The 27,990-nt window shown below is 43.5% G+C and overlaps 1 non-coding gene across 1 annotated transcript; it reads right to left on the bottom strand.

Moving 5' to 3' along the window:
- Positions 1-17,914: 17,914 nt before the first annotated feature.
- Positions 17,915-18,029, bottom strand: LOC126189813 (U5 spliceosomal RNA). Its single transcript, XR_007538225.1, has one exon. It is a non-coding gene; the product is annotated as a U5 spliceosomal RNA (small nuclear RNA).
- Positions 18,030-27,990: the final 9,961 nt, after the last annotated feature.

Below are 27,990 nucleotides of genomic sequence, written 5' to 3'. Positions count from 1 at the left end.
TGCCCTGAAAACAAGTAAAAAAATTTCTTTAACCTAACGCAACGGAAATAAGCCACATAGTATGGCCTTATAAGGACAAACACAATGTTTAGCAGTACCTCACATATTTATTAATTTAGGCACCTGAAAATGACCTGGTGGGGAAGGGTGGAGAGCTTCAAGTAAAAGAATGAATTCAAATCTTTGGATTTATTTACAGTTATTTTTGCCTGAAGTTAGTTTGAATTGCATAACAAGCAATGTTCTTAAGTCCTGTTGTCCCTTACGAAATAAAGACCTGACAATAACGTAGCAGACAAATGATCAACATGGTGGGGGGTTGGGGGCGGTGCCTCCCTGGGAAGAAGGGAAAGGATTATATAAGCTTGTGCGTGGTCCAACATGCTGCAGCAGAGATAAGCGTTGCTGACGACCAAGAACAAGAGAGAAAGTTTCTATTACGCATTCACAGAGATTTGCGGTGTTGATAAACTTACAATTTAGTTAACCAGTTTCCAAGGGAGAACAGCAGAGCGAGAGAAAAATGAATAGTAATTACAGTTATTAAAGAACGAGAACGAACATGCTGGTCAACCTAAAACATGGTGGTGTAAAGAATTTAGCTTTACGAAATACATGGCAAACATTTCAACAATTCGGAAAGATTCTGGTACACGGAATTGTGAATACGAACAATCCCTTGTCGCGACCTAACTAGCGTGTGACCACCGCCCCACAGCACCTCCAAGACGTTCAGAATGTAGGTCGTCCCATCTTCAATCGCCTACCGTTCTCCCCTCAACATCCCCGAGAGGACACACGACACACCTTTTAGTGCTCATTCCAGCCAATCACAGCCGCAAAACAACGACCGAATCCGCTCGCGTCTAAAGCGCGCCCTACAGATCCACTGACAGCTTTTCTAGAAGGAGTTTGAAACTTTTACCACGAACTTCCAGAAACCAGTGAAAACACTCGCCCATGAATTAGGTGGAAATGATCGTTCCACCTACACGCTTGTACTCCAACATAGAGGGCTCGGGTCCTCTGCTACAATTTCTCTCCTTCTTCGGTTTCCCCATCGTGCTGTTGTCCTGTGCATTCCAACTGCAGAACCCTCCATTTCTGTGCACAGAGACAGCACAAAACTCGCCTTAGCCCACAGCCAAACTAACAGAATGGCTTTGATGCAAGATAAGAAGTGTTAATGAAATAGAGGCTGCCGATCATAAAGGAAAAGTTAGGATTAAATGAAACACTTTCCAGCGGATCACTTCTCATAGACGCTGGTTCGCATATAAAAATCATAAAATACCGTACCTAGTTGACAGTATGTACTCTGATGAAATATGCACTCAACGAAACGCACATTTTTGAACACGGGTTCCTTATCGAAACTTTGTCTAGTAAGTCTCCTCCACAACCATTAGAAGCCTGTTGAGGAAACTGTGGAACACGCATTACCTATGTCGGACATTGGCCTGCAGGATCCAGCGGTATTCACACTCAGTTCTGCCAGTAATTATTTAATGCACTTTCCTCTTGTGGCTGCTGAAGATATTCATGGTGATCACAGTTGCGATATTTTGTCGTTTTCAAGGGTACTGCAATAAGTGCCACCATATGACAGAAACTGGCACTAAAAACAAAGGAACAGTAAGTTAATATTATAAGACAAATGTTGCTACACAAAGAAGAAATGCAGATGATAAACGGGTATTCATTGGACAAATATATTATACTAGAACTGATATGTGACTACATTTTCACGCAATTTGGGTGCATAAATCCTGAGAAATCAGTACCCAGAACAACCACCTCTGGCCGTAATAACGGCCTTGATAGGCCTGGACATTGAGTCAAACACAACTTGGATGGCGTGTACAGGTACAGCTGCCCATGCAGCTTCAACACGATACCACAGTTCATCAAGAGCACTGACTGGCGTATTGTGACGAGCCAGTTGCTCGGCGACCATTGACCATTTTCAATTGGTGAGAGAGCTAGAGAAAGTGCTGGCCAGGGCAGCAGTCGAACATTTCCTGTATCCAGAAAGGCCCGTACAGGACCTGCAACATGCGGTCGTGCGTTATCCTGCTGAAATCTGGAGTTTCGCAGGGATCGAATGAAGGGTAGAGCTACGGTTCGTAACACATCTGAAATGTAACGTCCACTGTTCAAAGTGCCGTCAATGCGAACAAGAGATGACTGACACTTGTAACCAATGGCACCACATTCCATCACACCGGGTGATACGCCAGTATGACGATGACGAATTCACGCTTCCAATGTGCGTTCACCACGATGTCGCCAAACACGGATGCGACCATCATGATGCTGTAAACAGAACCAGAATTCATCCGAAAAATGAAGTTTTGCCATTCGTGCACCCAGGTTTATCGTTGACTACACCATCGCAGGCGCTCCTGTATGTGATGCAGCGTCAAGGGTAACCGCAGCCATGCTCTCCGAGCTGATAGTCCATGCTGCTGCAAACGTCGACGAACTGTTCGTGCAGATGGTGGTTGTCTTGCAAACGTCCCCATCTGTTGACTCAGGGATCCAGACGTGGCTGGACGATCCGTTACAGCTATGCGAATAAGGTGCCTGTCATCTCGACTGCTAGTGATACGAGGCCGTTGGGATCCAGTACGGCGTTCCCTATTAACCTCATGAAGCCACCGATTCCATATTCTGCTAACAGTCATTAGATCTCGACCAACGCGAGCAGCAATTTCGCGACACGATAAACCGCAATCGCGATAGGCTACGATCCGACCTTTATCAAAGTCGGAAACGTGATGGTACGCATTTCTCCTTCTTACACGAGGCATCACAACAACGTTTCGCCAGGCAACGCCGGTCAACTGCTGTTTGTGTATGAGAAATCGGTTGGAAACTTTCCTCATGTCAGCACGTTTTAGGTGTCGCCACCGGCACCAATCATGTGTGAATGCTCTGAAAAGCTAATCATTTACATATCACAGCATCTGCTTCCTGTCGGTTAAATTTCGCGTCTGTAGCACGTCATCTTAAAAAAAAAATGGCTCTGAGCACTATGGGACTTAACATCTGAGGTCATCAGTCCCCTAGAACTTAGAACTACTAAGGGTGCACCCATCTGCAGGTGGTCGCTCATGTCGGCACCAATGATGTGTGTCGCTATGGATCGGAGGAAATCCTCTCTGGCTTCCGGAGGCTATCTGATTTGGTGAAGACTGCCAGTCTCGCTAGCAGGATGAAAGCAGAGATCACCATCTGCAGCATCGTCGACAGGACTGACTGCGGACCTTTGGTACAGAGCCGAGTGGAGGGTCTGAATCAGAGGCTGAGACGGTTCTGCGACCGTGTGGGCTGCAGATTCCTCGACTTGCGCCATAGGGTGGTGGGGTTTCGGGTTCCGCTGGATAGGTCAGGAGTCCACTACACGCAGCAAGCGGCTACACGGGTAGCAGGGGTTGTGTGGCGTGGACTGGGCGGTTTTTTAGGTTAGATGGCCTCGGACAAGTACAGAAAGGGCAACAGCCTCAAAGGGTGCGGGGCAAAGCCAGGACATGCGGGGACCAAGCAGCAATCGGTATTGTAATTGTAAACTGTCGAAGTGTCGAAGCTGCATTGGTAAAGTACCGGATCTTCAAGCGCTCATAGAAAGCACCGAAGGTGAAATCGTTATAGGTACAGAAAGCTGGCTGAAGCCAGAGATAAATTCTGCAGAAATTTTTACAAAGGCACAGACGGTGTTTAGAAAGGATATATTGCATGCAACCGGTGGTGGCGTGTTTGTCGCTGTTAGTAGTAGTTTATCCTGCAGTGAAATAGAAGTGGGTAGTTCCTGTGAATTATTATGGGTGGAGGTTACACTCAACAACCGAGCTAGGTTAATAATTGGCTCCTTTTACCGACCTCCAGACTCAGCAGCATTAGTGGCAGAACAACTGAGAGAAAATTTGGAATACATTTCACATAAATTTTCTCAGCATGTTATAGTCTTAGGTGGAAATTCCAATTTACCAGATATAGACTGGGACACTCAGATGTTTAGGACGGATGGTAGGGACAGAGCATCGAGTGAAATTATACTGAGTGCACTATCCGAAAATTACCTCGAGCAATTAAACAGAGAACCGACTCGTGGAGATAACATCTTGGACCTACTGATAACAAACAGGCCCGAACTTTTCGACTCTGTAAGTGCAGAACAGGGAATCAGTGATCATAAGGCCGTTGCAGCATCCCTGAATATGGAAGTAAATAGGAATATAAAAAAGGGAGGAAGGTGTATCTGTTTAGCAAGAGTAATAGAAGGCAGATTTCAGACTACCTAACAGATCAAAACGAAAATTTCTGCTCCGACACTGACAATGTTGAGTGTTTACGGAAAAAGTTCAAGGCAATCGTAAACTGTGTTTTAGACAGGTACGTGGCGAGTAAAACTGTGAGGGACGGGAAAATCCCACCGTGGTTCAACAACAAAGTTAGGAAACTACTGTGAAAGCAAAGAAAACTTCACTCCAAGTTTAAACGCAACCAAAATCTCTCAGACAAACAGAAGCTAAACGATGTCAAAGTGCATGAAACGTTCAGTGAATTCGAAAGTAAAATTCTATGTACCGACTAGACAGAAAATCCTAGGAAGTTCTGGTCTTACGTTAAATCAGTAAGTGGCTCGAAACAGCATAACCAGACACTCCGGGATGATGATGGCATTGAAACAGAGGATGACACGCGTAAAGCTGAAATACTAAACATATTTTTCCAAAGCTGTTTCACAGAGGAAGACCGCACTGCAGTTTCTTCTCTAAATCCTCGCACAAACGAAAAAATGGCTGACATCGAAATAAGTATCCAAGGAGTAGAAAAGCAACTGGAATCACTCAACAGAGAAAAGTCCACTGGACCCGACGGGATACCAATTCGATTCTACACAGAGTACGCGAAAGAACTTGCCCCCCTTCTAACAGCCGTGTACCGCAAGTCTCTAGAGGAACGGAAGGTTCCAAATGATTGGAAAAGAGCACAGGTAGTCCCAGTGTTCAAGAAGGGTCGTCGAGCAGATGCGCAAAACTATAGACATATATATCTCTGACGTCGATCTGTTGTAGAATTTTAGAACATGTTTTTTGCTCGCGTATCATGTCGTTTTTGGAAACCCAGAATCCACTCTGTAGGAGTCAACATGGATTCCGGAAACAGCGATCGTGTGAGACCCAACTCGCTTTATTTGTTCATGAGACCCAGAAAATATTAGATACAGGCTCCCAGGCAGATGCTATTTTCCTTGACTTCCGGAAGGCGTTCGATACAGTTCCGCGCTGTCGCCTGATAAACAAAGTAAGAGCCTACGGAATATAAAACCAGCTGTGTGGCTGGATTGAAGAGTTTTTAGCAAACAGAACACAGCATGTTGTTATCAGTGGAGAGACGTCTACAGACGTTAAAGTAACCTCTGACGTGCCACAGGGGAGTGTTATGGGACCATTGCTTTTCACAATATACACTCCTGAAAATGGAAAAAAGAACACATTGACACCGGTGTGTCAGACCCACCATACTTGCTCCGGACACTGCGAGAGGGCTGTACAAGCAATGATCACACGCACGGCACAGCGGACACACCAGGAACCGCGGTGTTGGCCGTCGAATGGCGCTAGCTGCGCAGCATTTGTGCACCGCCGCCGTCAGTGTCAGCCAGTTTGCCGTGGCATACGGAGCTCCATCGCAGTCTTTAACACTGGTAGCATGCCGCGACAGCGTGGACGTGAACCGTATGTGCAGTTGACGGACTTTGAGCGAGGGCGTATAGTGGGCATGCGGGAGGCCGGGTGGACGTACCGCCCAATTGCTCAACACGTGGGGCGTGAGGTCTCCACAGTACATCGATGTTGTCGCCAGTGGTCGGCGGAAGGTGCACGTGCCCGTCGACCTGGGACCGGACCGCAGCGACGCACGGATGCACGCCAAGACCGTAGGATCCTACGCAGTGCCGTAGGGGACCGCACCGCCACTTCCCAGCAAATTAGGGACACTGTTGCTCCTGGGGTATCGGCGAGGACCATTCGCAACCGTCTCCATGAAGCTGGGCTACGGTCCCGCACACCGTTAGGCCGTCTTCCGCTCACGCCCTAACATCGTGCAGCCCGCCTCCAGTGGTGTCGCGACAGGCGTGAATGGAGGGACGAATGGAGACGTGTCGTCTTCAGCGATGAGAGTCGCTTCTGCCTTGGTGCCAATGATGGTCGTATGCGTGTTTGGCGCCGTGCAGGTGAGCGCCACAATCAGGACTGCATACGACCGAGGCACACAGGGCCAACACCCGGCATCATGGTGTGGGGAGCGATCTCCTACACTGGCCGTACACCACTGGTGATCGTCGAGGGGACACTGAATAGTGCACGGTACATCCAAACCGTCATCGAACCCATCGTTCTACCATTCCTAGACCGGCAAGGGAACTTGCTGTTCCAACAGGACACTGCACGTCCGCATGTATCCCGTGCCACCCAACGTGCTCTAGAAGGTGTGAGTCAACTACCCTGGCCAGCAAGATCTCCGGATCTGTCCCCCATTGAGCATGTTTGGGACTGGATGAAGCGTCGTCTCACGCGGTCTGCACGTCCAGCACGAACGCTGGTCCAACTGAGGCGCCAGGTGGAAATGGCATGGCAAGCCGTTCCACAGGACTACATCCAGCATCTCTACGATCGTCTCCATGGGAGAATAGCAGCCTGCATTGCTGCGAAAGGTGGATATACACTGTACTAGTGCCGACATTGTGCATGCTCTGTTGCCTGTGTCTATGTGCCTGTGGTTCTGTCAGTGTGGTCATGTGATGTATCTGACCCCAGGAATGTGCCAATAAAGTTTCCCCTTCCTGGGACAATGAATTCACGGTGTTCTTATTTCAATTTCCAGGAGTGTATATAAATGACCTAGTAGATAGTGTCGGAAGTTCCATGCGGTTTTTCACGGATGATGCTGTAGTATACAGAGAAGTTGCAGCATTAGAAAATTGTAGCGAAATGCAGGAAGATCTTCAGCGGATAGGCACTTGGTGCAGGGAGTGGCAACTGACCCTTTAACATAGACAAATGTAATGTATTGCGAATACATAGAAAGAAGGATCCTTTATTGTATGATTATATGATAGCGGAACAAACACTGGTAGCAGTTACTTCTGTAAAATATCTGGGAGTATGCGTACGGAACGATTTGAAGTGGAATGATCATATAAAATTAATTGTTGGTAAGGCGGGTACCAGGTTCAGATTCATTGGGAGAGTCCTTAGAAAATGTAGTCCATCAACAAAGGAGGTGGCTTACAAAACACTCGTTCGACCTATACTTGAGTATTGCTCATCAGTGTGGGATCCGTACCAGATCGGATTGACGGAGGAGGTAGAGAAGATCCAAAGAAGAGCGGTGCGTTTCGTCACAGGGTTATTTGGTAACCGTGATAGCGTTACGGAGATGTTTAGCAAACTCAAGTGGCAGACTCTGCAAGAGAGGCGCTCTGCATCGCGGTGTAGCTTGCTCGCCAGGTTTCGAGACCGTGCGTTTCTGGATGAGGTATCGAATATATTGCTTCCCCCTACTTATACCTCCCGAGGAGATAACGAATGTAAAATTAGAGAGATTCGAGCCCGCACGGAGACTTTCCGACAGTCGTTCTTCCCGCGAACCATACGCGACTGGAACAGAAAAAGGAGGTAATGACATTGGCACGTACAGTGCCCTCCGCCACACACCGTTGGGTGGCTTGCGGAATATAAATGTAGATGTAGATGTAGAAACCGAACTAACCAAAGGACATCACACACATCCATGCCCGAGGCAGGATTCGAACCTGCAACCGCAGCAGTCTCGCGGTTCCGGACTGAAGCGCCTAGAACCGCACGGCCACCGCGGCCGGCACGTTATCTTCGTGGTGTAGCAATTTTAACGGCCAGTAGTATATGAGCGAGGTTTCTAGGGCTGCCGCCGCCTCTCACATCCCAATCTCTATCGTTCACAGTCATTCCAGTGTCCTTCATTAAGACCTCTCGCCACTATTGCTTCGTTGACGTCGTATTTGCAGCAACTCGCAGGTCTACCGCGCTTTCTTCTTTGATGTGGACTCCATTGCCATACACGTTTTGGTCATCTTGTGTATGGCATACGCTGGAAGTGACCACACCAGAGTAGGCGCTTCCTTTCTATGTACTCTAGCATTGTGCTTTCGACATTCATAACCTCTCTGATCCTATCATTTCTAATATGATCAAGCCTGTAATATCCACAACTCCGTCTCCAGAAATCCATCTCGACAGCCAGCAGGCGATCTTTCTGCCTCTGAGTTATTTTCCACAACTCTGCACCATATGTTGTGATATTTTCAATAATTGTGTGGTAGATGGTATGTTTTGTTCTGCCCGTTATGTTTTTGTTCCAGAGAATACCATTTAATTGTTTTACGGCTCGCTTTCCCTGGCCAATTTTATTGTTATATCATCCATACTTCTACCATTGGACGACAGTGTGACTTCCAGATACTTAAAATTTGGACACCCTTTAACAGTATCAGTACCTAGTTGTTAGTCGTTAACAGCATTTTCTCCCACTTTCAGATATTCTGTTTTAGATATATTTATGACAAGACCCCATTTTTCATATTCTTCTTTTAATTTACGAAGCATGTAATTTTCATCTTCCTCATCTCCAGCTACTAACACTTGGTCGTCATCAAAAAATAGAGTGAACAATATCTCATCGTCTAAGGGGTTACCCATTGCTCCGCATTTCCTTTTCCAGGATTTTAGTGCCTCATCTAGGTAGATCTTAAGGAGTGTGGGGGCGAGTGTGCATCCCTGGCGTAGTTCCTTTGTCACCTCAAACTCTTGAGATAGTTGATTTCTCACTTTTACTCTTGCCGTACAGCCTTGGTAGAGGAGTCTGACGGCTTCCACATAGCTCGGTGACACGCCATTATCAATTAGACTTCTCCATAGCTTGTTATGTGGAACTGTGTCGTAAGCTTTCTGGAGGTCTACAAAAACAAGGTGGGTCGTAAGGCCCCTTGCTGTTCTTTTCTCCACTAGGTGTTTGAGGGTAAATACTTCATCAATACAGGAGCGACCAGATCTGAATCCATTTTGTTCTTCAGATTCAGTTATTTATTCTTCTATCCTCTATTTTAGGATACGGCCATAGACTCTCGCCATGGATGGCATCACACTAATACCACGATAGTTTGCTCAATTTCTCCTGTTGTCCTTCTTAAATACTGATGTAATTGTTGCCTTTTTTCACTATTTTGGGGCTTCGTCACCTCTAAGGCATTTGTCAAAAATCACTGCCAATATCTCAAAGAGTTTTGACGATACTCCTTTAACCAGTTTTATATAAATTAATGCTGGACCTGGCGACTTTCTGTTTTTCATGGCATTAATTACATTTTGGACTGTCTTCAGGGTTATCGGTGTTATATTATCATTACTGATTTCAATGTCTGGAGGATTCTCAGTGAATGGCGCTCTATTCTCAGCTAGTAGTCCTTGGTAGTGTTGTACCCATTCCTGCATGCTAATGAGGTTTAAACTTGCTTTATCTTCATTGTGTGTTCATTGTCTTTAATACCTTCCAGGCTTTATTTTCTCGTGTATTCCCCATGCTATCTATTCACCGGTTTCATGCCAGGCTTTGTTTTTTGCCTTAATTATTGTATTCTGTGCATCTTTTCTCCGCTACCTGTATTCCCGCCAAACATTGTCTCATCTTTAGTTCAACCATTTATTATAAGCTTTCGTTTTACTTTCTATCTGCTCTTGTACCGACTGATTCCACCACTCATCACATATTGTATTACTCTTCTGGATTTCTTTTTTTCCCAGTCCTTCATCAGCTGTGTTACGGATGGCTTTTTTTAACCTTCTCATACATCTTATCTGCAGAGGTTTCTTCAACGGCAGCAAGTTTTTCTGCTAGCCTTTGCTGGTACAAGAAATGGGTAGAACTATGGTCAAGGCTTTGTAAATTATATTCAGTATTATTTGCTTTCTCTGGCTCGGTTTCCGCTTGAATTTCTGTCTCTTTGATAAACTTGAATAATATCTTAGACATTAGCAGAAAATGGTCTGATCCGCACTCTGCACCTCTCACAGCCTTCACGTCTTGTACTACTAGCTTTGTTGTTTGCTTTATTATGACATCGTCTATAATGGGCTTGAGGTTAATGCTTGGTTTCGTCCATGTGTATTTGTGGATGTCCTTATGCTTGGACCATCCACTCAGAATTTTTAAGTCATTTGACATGCAGAATTCTATCACTCTTTCACCATTATTATTTATGGTTTCTTCACCATATTGTCCCACAATGTTGCTATCAGATTTCCATCCTGTTCTGGCACTTAGGTCTCCTATCAAAATGACTTCTTTGCGATTCCCTACATTTTCAAGAGTGTAGAATAAGTCTTTCTTCGCTACATCAGCGTCGTCGTTTGGTGAATAGGCCACAATAATCACAACAGAATGGCCCTTTATTTTCATCTGTACTTGCAGAATTCTATCACTGACATATACCCAGCTGGTTAGGTTTTTCTTCAGTTGTTTCTTTATGGCAATGGCAACTTCACATTGGGCTCGTAGTTCCTTTGGTACGCCACTATAAATGTATATGTAATCATTTGTCTCTTCTTAACCGTGTACTTTCACTTTGGTTTCTGTTAGGTCCACTATATCGACGTCAAGGCGCTTAATTTCTTTACATACCTCACGTTTCTGTGTAAAAATTCCTTGTATATTCCATGCTGCAATTCTCATTGTCCTTTTTCGTGGCTGTTGTCGTCTTAGTTTTGATCCATTCCGGTCCGCGGCTAAATTGGGAGGTTTTGCAAGTGGTTTCTTTTGCTAGGGTGGAGTCCAACGCCTAAACCCCCGACTTGGAGGACCAGGTGATTTTTAATCGTGGTTTTCTTCCACTAGACAATTGCCTTTCTGTGCCCAGGGACTCTGTCTATCCCTCCCTTGGGTTCCTCGGGGAATGAGGTACCACTTACGCCAAGTCCGCCTTGCTTGCCGATGTGGTCTTCACCCGTAACCCTGGGCATGGGTAACGCGGTATACCCCGCGATACTGGGTCCCCAGCGAAACTATGTCACCAGTTTGAAAGTTGGGACCACCGCCGCGACGTGGACGCGCCTGCTGAGAAATACCCAAGTCCGCTTAGAGAAGGGGGCTCTAAGCACACTGGGCCGGGTTAATGTGCGTGTATGGCTTCAAGCACAAACGCACGTTAAGTATAACTGTGCTTCCCCACAGCAGGTGAAAACGAGCCGTGTGGCGAGCACAAAAACAGCATTCTACTTATTATATTTTGTAGACTATAAGACACACTTTTTTCTTAGGAAAATTGCCTTCAAAACTCGGGTGCTTCTTACACTCGAAAATAATATAAAAATGTCCAGTGTTTAATTTAAAATTCCTACCAGTCTTAAAAATTACCTTGTATTCGATGCCGTGGGAAACCCATCTCTGTCTGGCAAAAATGGAGTCAACTGTTAGCAGCAGTGCACCGATACGAAAATGAATTTTTAGGATTCACAAACTTGTAACACTGTCTCTCTTCCGCCTCGTCATCAAAAACCCAGAACACTACCTAGCCTATGATGCGTCATTGCAGTCTACGGTGCCACTGAACTTGAATTGAAAGTGATTTTTGTCATCGGTAACAGTACAACATTTTTGCCAGTAGCTAGTTTCATAAAAATAAAAGATATTAGTATGATGTGAGGTATAAATTGAAAGTAGTAATATATGCAGAAGAAATTGGAAACAGAGCAGCTGAGCGGCATTTCGGCCCTCCACACACAAAAAAAAAAAAAAACATTCGCGACTGACGGTCTAGTAAAGAAGAACTGAAGAGAATGAAAAAGACTAAATGTGCAAATGGCCAAAACTAGAAGATCAAGAATTGAAGTGGATTCAAGGGCACTCTCGAAATGGCTTTGAAATTAATACAAAAATAGTTCAAATAGCGTACACGCTCGTAAGTTAGCCCTACAGTGGTACTTAACACACTTTAAGGGCGGAGTTGTTTGGTGCTACAGCTTTATGAAGAATCATGGACTTAGCATGCGAACGAAAATCAAAATATCTCACAAAATGCCACAAGAGTATGAAGAGAAAATATTATCTTTCCGTCACCATTTTATTCAACATTGGAAGAAAACCAGTGTGGAAAAAATAGCAAATATGGACGAAACTCCTCTGACATTTGATGTGCCGAGTAACAGAACTGTTGCCATGCAAGGTGCTAAAGCTGTAACTATAAAAACAGGTGGACATGAAAAAATGCACCACACTTTTGTCCTTTCACGTTGTGCTGACGGTAATAAACGTAATCCAAGCGCAAAACATTGCTAAAGCCTTCTGAAATACCGCCAGGTGTTGTTCACGTACGTGACAAGGGTTGGATGCACGAGGCTGGTATGAAATTATAGAGTAACAGAGTGTGGGAAATAAGGAAAGGCGCTTTATTCAAGAAGAGATCTCTTCTTGCAGTAGATCAGTTTAGCAGTCAATCGAAAAAATTTGTGACAGAGAAACTGAGACAGGGAAATACAGAGCTTGCTGTTATTCCGGGAGGACTTACTTCACAACTGCAACCTCTTGATGTCTCGATAAATAAACCATTTAAAGTGAAGTGCATATGAAACATGTATGGAACAAATAGACAATGGATGAAACCCAACATGAATTCACGCCGCAGGGAGCTTTAAAACGTATATGTGGCAAGAGTGTAACATTATACGTATGTAGGCGAGCTATTCAGTCGCCTGGGATTGCTACGAGATGAGGTGAATTTGCTTGTTCGGTTGTATGCTAAGCCTGCGGGCCCAGGGCTCAGGGAGCGACGTGGCCTGTTCGGCCAAAACTCCGTGGCCAGTCAAGTTGCAGGGACAGTTGTTGGCAACCCCAGACGCGGGTACGAAGACTTGACAGTAAGTGGGTAAATCCGAGTTTGTGGAATTTGGACAACGGTCACTGAGAAGAAGCGGCTGTGCACCAGCAATGACAGTGTGTCAGACAAGCTGAGAGATGGCCTCTTACAGCTCTTTGAAATTCGACGATAAACACAGTCACATAATAAAGCGAATCTGAATACATCTGCGATCTGAGAAAAATAAGCCACTTCCAGTGACACAACAATATTTTCAGTGTCTTTAAATTTATTTTTCTATGCCCATCCTTGTGATTGCAGGTCTCGGGGGACTTCGGCCATTCACTTATGTAAGAAAATGGAACAGCTACAGAAGTCCTTATAATGTCTGTTATTGTATGACTGCGAGGTTCAGTGCTTCAGTGCGCCAACTTCAAGCCTTAGTTGATGCTGAGGAGGTTAACACTATCCTTATACACGATACATCAGTGTCCAACATCTACAACCGGTTTTTCCAGACTACCTGTAACTGCGTCGTTGTCTCTTCATCAACTCAGCATCAGGTAAGACCTGAAGATGTTGCACTGAAGCACCGAAACTGGTGGCCATACAATAACTGACATCGTAAGAATGGCTGTAGATGTTTCATTTTCTTGCAATATTTTTCAGTGACTAAACATTTTCGCTGTGTCTATCATTCCTGAAAGCTACATATCTGTAACAATTTTATTTCTTGATTTGTTACGTTTTTTTATATCTTTCCATTGTGTGATGCTTGTTAGAACATCGTATTCTCCATCATAACACAGCAAATGAATGCAGCATGATTACCTTGTATCTTGTCATATCTCTGTATTTATTTAATGAATACGTTACTGTTTTTGCCAGATACTTATTTAACTATTGATTTCAGTTTCTAATATAAAATAGTGCTAATTTAAGAAGTGGTCAATGGTATGTGTTACCTGACACCACCTTTGAAAATAGAGTGAAAAGACGTTTCTCTCAGGTTGGATTAAATAATTATTTAATCAATATTAATGAGAGTTTGTTGTCACTTAATATGAGCACGCTTGTGCAAGAACACTACCTTATTTATCTATGGACAAACCTTTATTCCTATTTATTGTAAATGATCTGAGTCTGACCAAATGTTTATAACATTTCTTTATTTAAATATTAGTTCAGTGCAGAAAGTGGTATTGTTGAGTGAAATCCTGAGTGAAGAACTTAAGAACGTTATATTTTTGGTGAGGATAGCCTTAGCCAATGGAAAAGCAGGCAGTGGCGAACACCGCTGGAGTTAAGAGGAAGCTGATGTTTTCAGAGCGATGCACTCAAGGGAGTGATTCTGGGCACTTTGCGTACAGATCTTGAAGAAGACACTTTTACATTTGTTCAGGAAGAAGGCAGATCTGCCTGACGTAACATGTGTTATTCAGTCGTGTAGGTGATTGATTCTGGACGGTGAACGGTCATTATGATACTCTAACTTTTTCCGATTGCATTACGGAATTGAGAATACACAGAGTATAAGTTTCTACTCGTAATCTTGAGCGTGTTAGTTTGAAAATCATCATTTGAACTCTGAGCTATTTTGAGCTAGTGAATATTTCGTTCATTGTGATCACAAAATAGACTTAGTTCTCGCGTGTCTTGGATGACGATTGAGCTTGGGAATCCTGTTACCATTCTCGTAACGCTCTAAACGCAACTTAACTGCATTCGATACATTTATTTTATGTCTATGTTTTAACTGGAAATCGTAGGACCACTTTCCGTTTATTTGAGATGCACTTTCTTGAGTAAACATTGTTCAACATTATTTTCTGTCGTCTATGTCAATTAGAATAGAATTATTTTTATTAAATTATTCATTTAATATGTATGTTTATTTCATTAATTCTCAATTCCAGCCAATGCATAGACTATTTGAGTGCAGGATTACAGATTCAGATTATTATTTGCAGTGAGTTAGATGCGGCGCATGAAAGCAGACTTCATAGAGCCAAACCTTTTCAACAGAGCCGTTCATAGCTGAGTTATCTAAGGTGCAAGCAGCATCAGGTAAAGACCCAACTGGTTTACTTTTATGGATGCTGCTTGGAGAGCAATTACGCAGTATAAAACCGTTAGGTAACGTTGCAAGAACAAGTCATTTTTCCCTTGGTCAGCAGGTCAGGTGCTGAGGTGTCGACACAAAATGGTTAGTCAGTACTAGCAGCCGTAGTCCACGTAATGGCGTAGTTACGACCTTGCGGAAAGCATCAAGGCGTAAATTTTTGGCGTATTTTTGGGAAGACTGTTCGACGCAGAGGAAAAACAACCAATACGCTTGTGTGTGTACGTATTAAGGTACCACATATAAAAATATGTGCACTTACATCTGTTACAAAGTGTATGATTCCAAGGTTGATGAAAACATGGAATCACGTGAGTCTTTCAGAAATACGGCAAATTCTTCCTATGTAAAGTATAATTAAAGCAGAATTTTCGAGATGGTGTGTTTAAACGTGGAAGTCAGATTAAAACAGTTTCATTTCTGTCTGCTTTTTATGCACCATTCTTCTGAGGCTCTAGACGGTATTCTCACCGTCACAGTGGAAGGGGTGCAAGGTTATTCATAAGTAACTGCGGGGTTTCAGAATACGATTGTGCGATAACTACAAGACACACAGAATATATACACATAAAAGTGGAGATAGTCTCCCTCCAAGTTTCAGTTCGCAATGCACTCCACACCACAGTTATCCAAGGGGACAGGCGTGGTAGAACATATAGACAATATTCTTTTACAATTTTTTGGTATGGTTTCAGAAAAGTACTACCACCTCGTGGCTGGATTTCCAAGATGTAAAGGGTAAAGGAGTAATCTTCTCTTTATTTCCGCTTGAGAAGGGTGTTGGGCACTAGTTCCTTTGACTCCCTAGGCTGTTGGTTACCATTTCATTTAATGTTACATACTGTTCCATTTAACTTCCCATTTCTGTCATACAACGTTACATTTTTTTCTCCTTTTTTGTTTATAAACATCCTTTACTTTGTTATGTCATCGGGGTACCTCAATGGCGGTGCTGAGAGTTCTGATGCGATGCCGCCTCTCAGGGGCGACAGATCCCACATGATCGAGATGTCGCTTAATGCTTCAACGGTAGCAAGCTGTTGTTGTGTGATGACGCGCTTACTTCCCTTATGGTCTCCACGCGCAGTTCCTGCTGGAGATCCCTGATCCTTGCCCATCCAGATGTTCCAAGAAAAACTGTAGGCATCGGTTTTGTACGGTTTGCAGCGGTTTGAGATTGCCGATACAGGTGATCCCCCAGGATGAGTATCCACATAAGATTAATGGCGTAGTTTGGTCTTAGTGTTCAGATATTGACTCGACAGTGGTGGGCATAGTTGGTGAAACAGGTGCAATATGGTGCTGTTGCATTTTCCCTGAACTTAGTCCTTGAAGAGGAGTTTCCAGCCCAGTATCCCCACTCCCACGCATTTCTCCTGATTTGTCCAGTGTTGTACAGTGTGGGACAGTGTTTTATAGTGTGGGGCTGTCTCTGAGTTTGGGCCGATGGTGAATAAACGTAATGGCTTGCATCTTCTCCGCATTCAGGGTAAAGCAGTTTGCTGCTGTCCATAGTTGAATAAGTGTAAGCTGACGCTGGAGACACCGTATCGCTGCATCGACTCTGTGACTGTTGGTAAGGATCACTGTATTGTCCGCTAACTGCCCAAACGCGACTTGTGGAAGTAACTGCACGTCATTCACATACAAGACGAATAGAATCGGGGACAGAACAGAACCCTGAGAGATATCCCCCGCCCCACACCCGGCCGTTGTTGACGCTGACAATTAATTAGGACAAAACATCGCCTTCAGATAGCTGTCAATAATCTTCGTGCACTAGTCCTGGATAGTGGGGATTTCATGCACTTGTACGAAAATCATCCGTTGCGTATTGTCACATCAAACTGGTTCATACCTATAAATGGGCAACCCAGTGCAGTGGACCGTTCTCGCGCCATCCCGCGCAATTCGTGTCAGCGACTTCAGTGAATCGCACTCACTGTCTGATGTTTGACGAGCCGCAAATGGGCTGACACTGAGCACCTGTAGTATGATTTGAAAACTTAGAGGGATGCTCAGTCTGCTGATATGTGACACATATGGAAATCACCACTTTAGTTGTAAGGCTTTAAATTCACGACCAGTTTCTGGTTAACAAATGAGCGTCATCAGGTGCAATTACTTAAAATAAACCAGAGAGGTACGCTAAAAATAAACTTTACATACGTTTGTATGTATCAAATAAAACAAATGAGGACTATTATTTATAAAATTGTAACATTGGTCGGGCTATACACAAAGAAAGGAGAGAGGAATACGTCGCGATACAGTCTTCTTCTTTTGCGTAGGGTTCAAACGGCTCTGAGCACTATGGGATTTAACATCTTAGGTCATCAGTCCCCCAGAACTTAGAACTACTTAAACCTAACTAACCTAAGGACATCACACACATCCATGCCCGAGGCAGGATTCGAACCTGCGACCGTAGCAGTCCCGCGGTTCCGGACTGCAGCGCCTATAACCGCACGACCACCGCGGCCGGCTTTTGCGTACGCCCTTGTCCCACAGGTTTTGCAGGGTCGGCGTGCCTACAATCGGACTTGGCAAGGTTAATTTGAAGGGGTGGCCAGATGCTCTCCCTGCCGCCACCCCATACTCCCCCCCCTCCCCCCGTGGGGACCAGCTCGGTATTTACCTAGTGCAGTGTGAAAAACCACCTAAAAACCACATCCAGGCTGGCCGGCACACCGGCCCTCGTCGTTAATCTTCCGGGCAGATTCGAATCGGGGGCGGCGCGCCACCTGAGTCCCGGAAGCAGCGCATTAGCGCTCTTTTTTTTTTTTTCCAAAGCATCTACTTGACCCAACGTGCTCCTCTACTCCATGCCCTTCATTCTTACAACACAATCTACCTGTTGCCACACATTATTATTTACATTACGGTTTACTTGTGATTATGGCTCAGCAATAGTCGAGCGCTACGAAAAATTTCTTACAGACTCATTTAATGTTCCCCTCCACGGAAATCTTTGCTAAAAGGCGAAAGATTTGTTTTGAAGGGAAACCAGAGTGCGCTCTCTGCTAACCTGGACGTCGCGATACAGTGTAGGTAACTAATAATGAAACAAACCGCCCAGGAGAAGGGGCATGGCATAAGATAAGAACCGAAACACTTACATCGTGTGCAGCGACCCAAAGTGCTGCGAGACTGGGTAGTGCGGAGGCGACTACCACAAGTGAACACAGAGCACGGCGTGGCGCACCCGAAGGACAGAGCTAAATTGATAAAATTTAGTGTGACGATACTGTGGCCGTCTGTTAGGACGACCAGAAGTGAATGACATGAGACCGACTTGCCCAGCTGTTACATTTGAACTGAAAATTTTAAATGTGAAGTATTGGAGAAAACATAGAATGGTGTAAACGACCCGAAAGGCGCTTACAAGAGTACAATAAGACAAATTTAAAAGGATTATTGAACACATTGAAATCAGGATACGAAACGAATAGATGATAAATACAACTAAATAAAAAGCTACTAGATTAGAGAGACCTTTGCAGAATAAAACTTAAATGAGCAATAAAGTTTTCCCCACAAGTGATGGGCACATGCATTTTAGTGCCTATACGTTTAGCAAGGATCCAATAGCACGCTATAATGAGAAGTTAATAAAACCATTAAAAGTGTGCATAATTATATTTCAAGTAGAATTCTTAAACTAATTGAATCGTAAAGTTTTTGTCATAAATGATAAACATAGGCCATTTAATGGCTGTACATTTAGCAAGATTCCACTAATGTACCATAATCAGGAATTAATAAGGCTGTTAAAAGTACATTTGCAACGCATAATTATTAGAAACCAGAAAGAGGAAGGGGTGAATCCGGAAGTTGCTTCAAGAGAGAAAAATGCATCGTATGTAGTGGTTATTTTTTATCGCTCTTCTCTTGGTTCTTTTCAGCGATTGCACCTGATGATAGTCACTTGTTAGACCGAAACAGGTCGTGAATTTAAAAATAAAAGCGTTACAACAGAAGCGGTGATTTTCATTTCTGTTACGATGCTCAGTTGCGGATGTTCACCCATCACGATTCTTTCCACTACTGATGTGTGTCTTGTAGCTTTCTCCCAGTCATCTTCTGAAATCTTGGAAGTGCTTTTGAATAACACTGTATAATGCAGGTATTATACATCTTACATGTTGGAGGTAGCGGTGGTTGTAAAGTTAATCGATGTAGCATTTAGCGCGCATGCATGCATGCACCCACATACACACACACACACACACACACACACACACACACACAAATAAAGGAATTTTGTCCATAGTTATTCATTTAGAAAGTCAAGCTTCCAACGGCTGGGTGTCATGGTTTAACTCATCACACAGTTACCTTTAAAATGCATAAAAAGTCGTAAAATGACATACACTAATACTTTCATTTTATCTTATAACAGCCTTTATTAAATTTAAGTGCCAATTATAATTTCCTTCCATAACTTATTGTCCATATATAACGAAACAAGGATTACTACTTTGAACTTACTATTTTATAGTGAGCAGGACGCTTAAATAATTCAGTAACAGCAAAAACATGATATCTGCAGATAAGTAATACTTATCTTGCAAAGTTGATCTCAGTATTAGAAGATTTTGTGCACGGTTGCAGGAAATAACAAGTCTCTGCCTCATTATATTCCTTTTAGCTATTTTCTTCATTTATTTATAAGTTTTCGAGACATTTTACGACAACAGTTTTCACATATATATTGTACAACTGTCTTGCGCTACACAAAGAAGACAGTCGAACAAAGAACATTATGTACCAAACTCAATAGCTACTAAAACCACTCTGACGTGCTTGGCTCCAAAAACTCGGCATGTCTATTACGAACCCGGCTTCCAATAACTTCTAGAACAGGATGTGAGCCATATTGGTATTAATATGAGTGTCTTAACTGAAATTGTTTTTCAGATTTAATTTATAGTGTTTCCTGGAAATAATTATTTACGTGAAGGTTTATAGGCTTAATGGTTATTAACAAAGGTTGCAAATTATGACAATGTGAAAAACAGTAGCTTCCTGTTATTTTATAAGATTGATTTTCTTACCAGTAGTACAATGTGAAAAATTATAAATGGAGACAAAAATTTTATTTGCATGAAAATTGAAGCATAACAATGTTACGTTTACTGTAAATTTGTTTTTAGATCATTTAAGTTGACAATTGTGATTACTAACTGTCATGGTGTAAGATCAATACTACAAAATGCATATATATGAATAATAAAAATATATTAACAGAAAAGCAGTTTTTGGTTGTCAGATATGTTCAGAAATATCTACAGATGAGGAATATAACTTAACTATGGTCACAGTTTAGACAGAATCGAACATTTCGGTTAACCAGCGAAAGTTTGGATGAGGCAATGTGAAACTTCCCCATAGAAAATTAAGAATGACAATGCTGGAAAAGCTCTTGCGTTATTCGATACTGAAACAGCTGAGTAAAACTGAATGTACTGAGACTGTTTTATCTTTACTTATTCTGATCATCACTAAACTGACACACAATATTTTACCGCAACGCAATCTGACTTTCAATAATCCCTACAAAAGAATAGCCCTGCTAACAATAACTTATACTTTTCATGAATCACTTACATCACAAAAATCTTTGTTACTCGAACTACTGCAATACAGCGAGCGCCAATACTGCCAGCTAAATAAAAGATTCTAACTACTGAAGGCATTAACTACTGATAGGCATAGTTAATAAATCAAATATTTTGATAGAGAACAAACAATTTATCTACCGTAATAGTGTTCAAAAGTCATTATATATATATATATATATATATATATATATATACTGGGTAATCAAAAAGCCAGTATAAATTTGAAAACTGTATAAATCGCGGAATAATGTAGATAGAGAGGTACAAATGCTTGGAATGACATGGGGTTTTATTAGAACCAAAAAAATATAAACGTTCAAAAAATGTTCGGCAGATGGCGCTTCATCTGATCAGAATAGCAATAATTTATTTATTTATTTTTATTTATTTACGCATTTATTTTACCTGGCAAGATTAGGGCCTTCAGGCCCTCTCTTACACCTAACCAGGCATACTCAGATTCAACAAATTTCAGTTTCTACAGAACATTAAGGACATATAACATGTTATACAGTATTAATGTTACAGAAAAAATTAGAGATTATAAAAGTACTACAATGATAATTATAACAATCAAAAAGTAATTATAATAATCAAGAATAATAATAATAGTAATGACTATGTATGGGAAAGTGAACATATTTTTTCTTTTATGAATGTCAGTCCTATTGCTAGTTGGGAATTTTCTCGTTATATTCTTGCAGCTTGTGAGTTATTCTCATCAAGCAGAGACATAAGACGATAGAATGGGGTGAAAGAGATATAGAAAAGGTAGATAAGTTAGAGGAGGAGAAATAGAATCGTAAAATTCGAAGCTATGATGGAGAGGAGAAAGAAAAAGATGAGAGGGGCACGACAATGGTGGCTATACCGTCCCTAATATGTAAGTCTTGAGTTCCCTCTTGAATGTTAAGTGGTTCTGGATAAGACGCAGATCACAGGGGAGCGCGTTCCATAGTCGTATGGCTGAGATGGAGAATGACACAGAGAAAGATTTTGTGTTATGTAAAGGTACAGCCAAGATGCTAGATGTATCCGATCTAGTATTGCGGTTGTGGAATGATGATAGGTGTTTAATGTGAGAAGATAAGTATTGGGGGCACCAGTGGCTAAGAAATCGTTGAAGTAAGCACATCGTGTGGAGATCGCGTGCCTTATGTGGGCGTATCCAACCTAGCTGGGAGTATGAAGAACTGATATGATCATACAACCGTATATTGCATACGTATCTAACGCAAGCATTCATCACTAGCTCGAGGCATCTCGAATTTTCACTATTTGTGCCGTGTTGAACTACATCACAGTAGTAAAGATTAGGCAAGACTAGTGTTTGGACTAATTTTTGTTTAACATGGGTTGGAAATATTTTTCTAAATTTTTGAATTGCATGTAGGGAGGAGAGCGATTTCCGGCAAGCTGTGACTGTTTGTTCTTCCCAGTTTAGGTGTTCATCCAAGATTATTCCAAGGTCTTTTACTGTTTTTTGGTATGGTAGTTGGGTACCATTGAGGAGTATTTGAGGGACTGTTTCGCGAAAGTACCGACTGATTAACTTTGGATGAGATATAAGTATGACCTGGGATTTCTTGGTGTTTAGTTTCAGACCTAGGTTCTGTGCCCATCGAGAAACAGAGCAAAGATCTGCGTTCATACTCGCTACTGCGTCAGCAATGTTCTTGGGGCTTGCACTTATGTACAGTTGGATGTCGTCGGCATATAGATGGTAGTTGCAGGAGTGAATCACTGAAGAAATATCATTAATGTACAGTGAGAAGAGTAATGGACCAAGGACGGAGCCTTGGGGAACTCCAGAGCGCACGTTTTTCCATGATGACTTTTACGACCCACAAATGACTTGTTGACTTCTGTTTTTGAGGTAGCTGTCGAACCAGTGTATAGCGCTGTTTGAGAAATTCAGCTGTTTCATTTTAATTAATAATATATCAAAGTCAACTGTATCAAAAGCCTTGCTAAAGTCAAGCAGTGTTAGGATGGTAGCTTCACGTCTGTCCATAGCATGTTTAATGTCATCAGTTACTTTGATTAATGCAGTTGCTGTACTATGGTGCTTTCGAAAGCCTGACTGATATTTGTTGTGGATGTTATGAGTTTTGAGGTAATCCGTCAGTTGTTCATGGACGATGTATTCTAGGGCTTTAGATATTGCAGGTAGTATGCTGATCGGCCTGTAATCACCTGGCGACTTAGGGTTGTCAGTCTTGGGTATAGGTTGAATTAAACTTTGCTTCCACTCAGTAGGATATGTACTACTGACAAGAGACAGGTTGACGATGTCTGTGATAACTGGAGAAATAGTGTCTACGACGTTCTTAATCATGCCAATGCTCACTCCATCATTTCCTACTGCCTCGGAAGAGATTCTCATAATTGCCTTGTGTACTGTGCCAGTAGTTACATGTTTTAGGTAAAACTTGTCTCTCGAGAGATTGATATCTTGGGGCTGGTAATTTGTCGCTGCGTGGCAGTTTATAGCTGTTGAGAAGAAATCATTGAATTCTTCTGCAGACGCTTGATAAACAGCGTCAGATCTTCGCTTCCCTATACCGAAACTGCGCAGCTTTTTCCACAGTGCAGCAGGTTTTGTTATACCGCATACGACAGAGCGGGCATGTCTGATTTTGGCATTCCTCACGCTTTGCTTGGTTCTATTTCGGAGTTTCCTATAAGCTTCGTACGCCTCGGGAGTTGGGTTACGCTTGAAGGCCCTATGTGCAGCATCACGTTTATTGATTAACTGGCGTAATGCAGTGGTGAGCCACGGAGCGGGAGCTCTCTTTACCTTGACAGTGCGTTGAGGAGCATGTTTATCATACAGTGTAATAATTTTGCGACATAATTCCCGAATTTTTCCGTCTAAAGTCGGTTCATTGCTTATATCATGCCAAGGGATGTCTGAGCAATCCTTTTGAAGAGCGTCATGGTTAACATTTTTTAGGTTTCTGTAGGTTACCAGGTGAGATTTTTCTTTGGTAGTATGCACTGAGTAATTTAAGAATATCACGTCGTGAGCAGAGAGTCCTGGAGCGGATGTCTGATTGGCGCGAATTATTTTATCTGGTCGCTTTGTTGCTATTATATCTATGAGTGTATGGCTGTGTGGCGTGTGATGAGTTGGGTCCAGCGGTGTTAAACTCATATCATTGGAGTGGAACAGTCTCCTTAGTTTTTCTGCAGAGGGAGATTTTAACTGTAAGTCGATGTTTGTGTCGCCCATAATGATTATGTGTTCATAATTAGGATAACAAAGTATGACAAAACAAAGATGATGTTCTTTACAGGAAATTCTCAATATGTCCACCATCATTCCTCAACAATAGCTGTAGTCGAGGAATAATGTTGTGAACAGCACTGTAAAGCATGTCCAGAGTCACAGTGAGGCACTGGCGTCGGATGTTGTCTTTCAGCATCCCTAGAGATGTCGGTCGATCATGATACACTTGCGACTTCAGGTAACCCCAAAGCCAATAATCGCACGGACTGAGGTCTGGGGACCTGGGAGCCCAAGCATGACGAAAGTAGCGGCTGAGCACACCATCATCACCAAACGACGCGCGCAAGAGATCTTTCACACGCCTAAAAATATGGGGTGGTTCTAATAAAACCCCATGTCATTCCAAGAATGTGTGTCAATTTTTACGTCTCTATGTACATTACTCCGTGGTTTATTAAGTTTTCAAATGTATACTGACTTTTTGATCACCCAGTATATATATATCCCCACATTCACCACTGCTGGCGGCTCACCTCCAAATGCCCAACGCTATGCGCTGTTCGCCCAACACTACACAAGCGAATATGAGAGGTGTCGGGGCTAGCAGTGTATTTAACACTAAATTCTTCTAGAATCTTCATATGGAAATGATGCTCTAAGCCCCCCCTTTTCTAACTCCGACTTTTGCTGTTGCACATGGATTAAAAAGAAACGAAAACTGACTGTAATCGACCCAGCAAGTGGAGTAGCAAAGAGTTTGGCACCTGCAATAATTTAATTTGATAAAGGAAAGTTTCATTAACGTAGTGAGAAACGAAAGGGTTGCTTTACCGAGCCACCGAATGAAAGTTATGTCCAAAATAACAATTTTATTTATTATAACTAAACTCAAAATAATAAACAAAACACGTGGAACATTTACAATATGTCAAATTGGATACTCAAATAAATGCTGTGAAGGTGAAGTTGTCCATAAACTAGCTTGTGACGTTTATGACCAAGTGGTACGCGGAGCCGATTCCTTGCAACTCAAATCTTAAGAGAAACACCCAGCCAAACCAACATTAATTGCTGCTACAGTAGTGAGAACTCAGGCAATGAACATCCAAGACAGAACCACTTAAGAAAAGACGGGAACAGGCGCGCTCTGCTGAGCTCTGATTATCACAGAGCAAATTCACTAATCTTCCGGTGCTGCGGACATATGTTACCAAGCTGTCTTCTTAACTGCAAGGACACGATATGGCGTACCGGAAGTGATGGCTGGTTGCTTCGACGTCCCGTCATGGTGATGATAATGTCGCGAGTATAGCCCGAAAAATATTATCCTGGTCTGGTTGTTCCAGACGAAAGACTTCCTATCAAGTCTCTAGGGGAGACGAAGAAGGCTCGCCACACAATCACTGACGGTACAGTGATTGATTTTAACAAGCGAAGTCACACACTAACTCCGATACAGTCAACTTTAGCCAAATCTGCTCAAGACTGACAACATAGGCCGCTTGTACGCAGAGTGTTGCCAACTGTACTCGGAAAGTTACGTTGAAATCGAAACTTCAGCAACTTCGTCAAACAGTTACAATTAAATGAAAGTATATTAGACAGCCAACGGAAGGAAGGCTGTCCAGAGCAGCGAGAGCTCAGTCTTGTAACCTACTCCGACCGAAAGGCGAGAGCCGACTCCTGAAGAGCACCCGTACAAACCGAACACAGAACATTGCCACCCCCACGACAGTGGCCGTGGTTAAACGTTCCAATCAGCAACTCGAAAACTGGTGGAAAATTCCACTCTATTGCCGAAGCACTACCATTCCACCAATGGAGGTTCTTGGCGCCAATTTCTGGGCCGATTTTGCTACGTCACGGATCTATGCCCTGAGCAAGCCAATCACAGTCACGATTTTGCAGAAAACGCGGGAATTTCCCCGCCAAGACTGCCTGGGAACACAAGTCATCCCCACGCCTCGCTGGTAGCTCGCCAGAAAGTGTTTTCCCTAAGTTTCTGCGAAGTAATGGAATCTCTAGCCAAGCTGCACCTTCAGGCCCCTGCGGGCATGTCGCCGCCGCTCTTATGACAATGTCGGCGTCTGGAAAGCATCCACTTGACTCCCTCACACCTGTCGGATTAACCCTTTCAAGATCAGCAGAACTCGCCTGTCACCGGACCACCCGGGTGACGAGAGACACTGCGTGGGGAAGTCTGTATGTGAAGGAATAGCAACTTTTCACTGTATGCAATTAGAGAGGAAAATCGAATTACTCAGAGTAAGACAGAAATATGAGAGGAGGCTCCGGCGACCTCTCAAATATTCCAACAGTGAGTCCAACCAGCAACAGATTGCACACAGCGCAGTCAGCGATTTTCATACACAGCACTATGTGGCATTACCAACATAAAAACCTAAACAGCCTACTTCCGAAGGATCATTATACTGTGTATGACAAATTAAAAATGGCTCTGAGCACTATGGGACTCAACTGCTGTGGTCATAAGTCCCCCAGAACTTAGAACTACTTAAACCTAACTAACCTAAGGACAGCACACAACACCCAGCCATCACGAGGCAGAGAAAATCCCTGACCCCGCCGGGAATCGAACCCGGGAACCCGGGCGTGGGAAGCGAGAACGCTACCGCACGACCACGAGATGCGGGCTATGACAAATTAAACACAGACACTCAGATGATGGGAGTTTGTCTCTTGAAACATGGGTAACATTCCATTTACTTGCGCGTCGTGAGTTAAAGAGCTATAAAGATGTGCACACACGTCTTTAGGAACCCCTTTGAATAGAAATGCTTCCAAATTAGCTCGCCAACACGAAGCGACGATGAGAAAGCATGCAGTAATAAGGCTGCCAGAGGCGACTTACACCGAAATTGTCGCGGCGAGTGGCAGTGCGCCGTAGCGTGACGAAAGTGTGTCGCGGGGCGGGTGGCGCCAGCAGCACGCCTCAGCCACAGCCAGAGCCACAGCCGCAGCACGCCACGCCACGCAAGATGCAGGGCGGGGCGTTGGCCGGCGCTCTGTGTCGCAAGGCGGCCGCCGACACAATACAGCATTCACCAGCGATCGGCGGTGCTCGGCTCAACAGCCAGGTCACAGGGCGACGCGTCTCACGTGCAGGCGAGCAACAAAGCGAGGGAATGTTAATGTACACTATCCACCAGAAACTATATAGACACTTATTACTGGATTTTAATTTAGGCAGTGTCCACACAGTGCGCTTAGGACTGGTTCCATGCTGGGGATATTTTCAATCGCCAGTCTAGGTGGTCGAGCGGTTCTAGGCGCTACAGTCGGGAACCGCGCGACCGCTACGGTCGCAGGTTCGAATCCTGCCTCGGGCATGGATGTGTGTGACGTCCTTATGTTAGTTTGGTTTAAGTACACTACTGGCCATTAAAATTGCTACACCAAGAAGAAATGCAGATGATACACAGGTATTCATTGGACAAATATATTATGCTAGAACTGACATGTGATTACATTTTCACGCAATTTGCGTGCATAGATCCTGAGAAATCAGTACCCATAACAACCACCTCTGGCCGTAATAACGGCCTTGATACGCCTGGGCATTGAGTCAAACAGAGCTTGGATGGCGTGTACAGGTACAGCTGCCCATGCAGCTTCAACACGATACCACAGTTCATCAAGAGCAGTGATTGGCGTATTGTGACGAGCCAGTTGCTCGGTCACCATTGACCAGACGTTTTCAATTGGGGAGAGATTTGGAGAATGTGCTGGCCAGGGCAGCAGTCGAACATTTTCTGTATCCAGAAAGGCCCGTACAGGACCTGCAACATGCGGTCGTGCATTATCCTGCTGAAATCTAGGGTGTCGCAGGGATCGAATGAAGGGTAGAGGCACGGGTCGTAACACATCTGAAATGTAACTTCCACTGTTCAAAGTGCCGTCAACGAGAACAAGAGGTGACCGAGACGTGTAACCAATGGCACCCCATACCATCACGCTGGGTGACACGCCAGTATGGCAATGACGACTACACGTTTCCAATGTGCGTTCACCGCGATGTCGCCAAACACGGATGCGACCATCATGATGCTTTAAACAGAACCTGGATTCATCCGAAAAAAATTACATTTTGCCATTCGTG

The sequence above is a fragment of the Schistocerca cancellata genome, chromosome 5, assembly GCF_023864275.1.
Source record: "Schistocerca cancellata isolate TAMUIC-IGC-003103 chromosome 5, iqSchCanc2.1, whole genome shotgun sequence".
Lineage (NCBI taxonomy): Eukaryota > Metazoa > Arthropoda > Insecta > Orthoptera > Acrididae > Schistocerca > Schistocerca cancellata.
The sequence above is the reverse complement of the archived record's forward strand: the minus strand, read 5'-3'. Positions and strand labels throughout refer to the sequence as shown.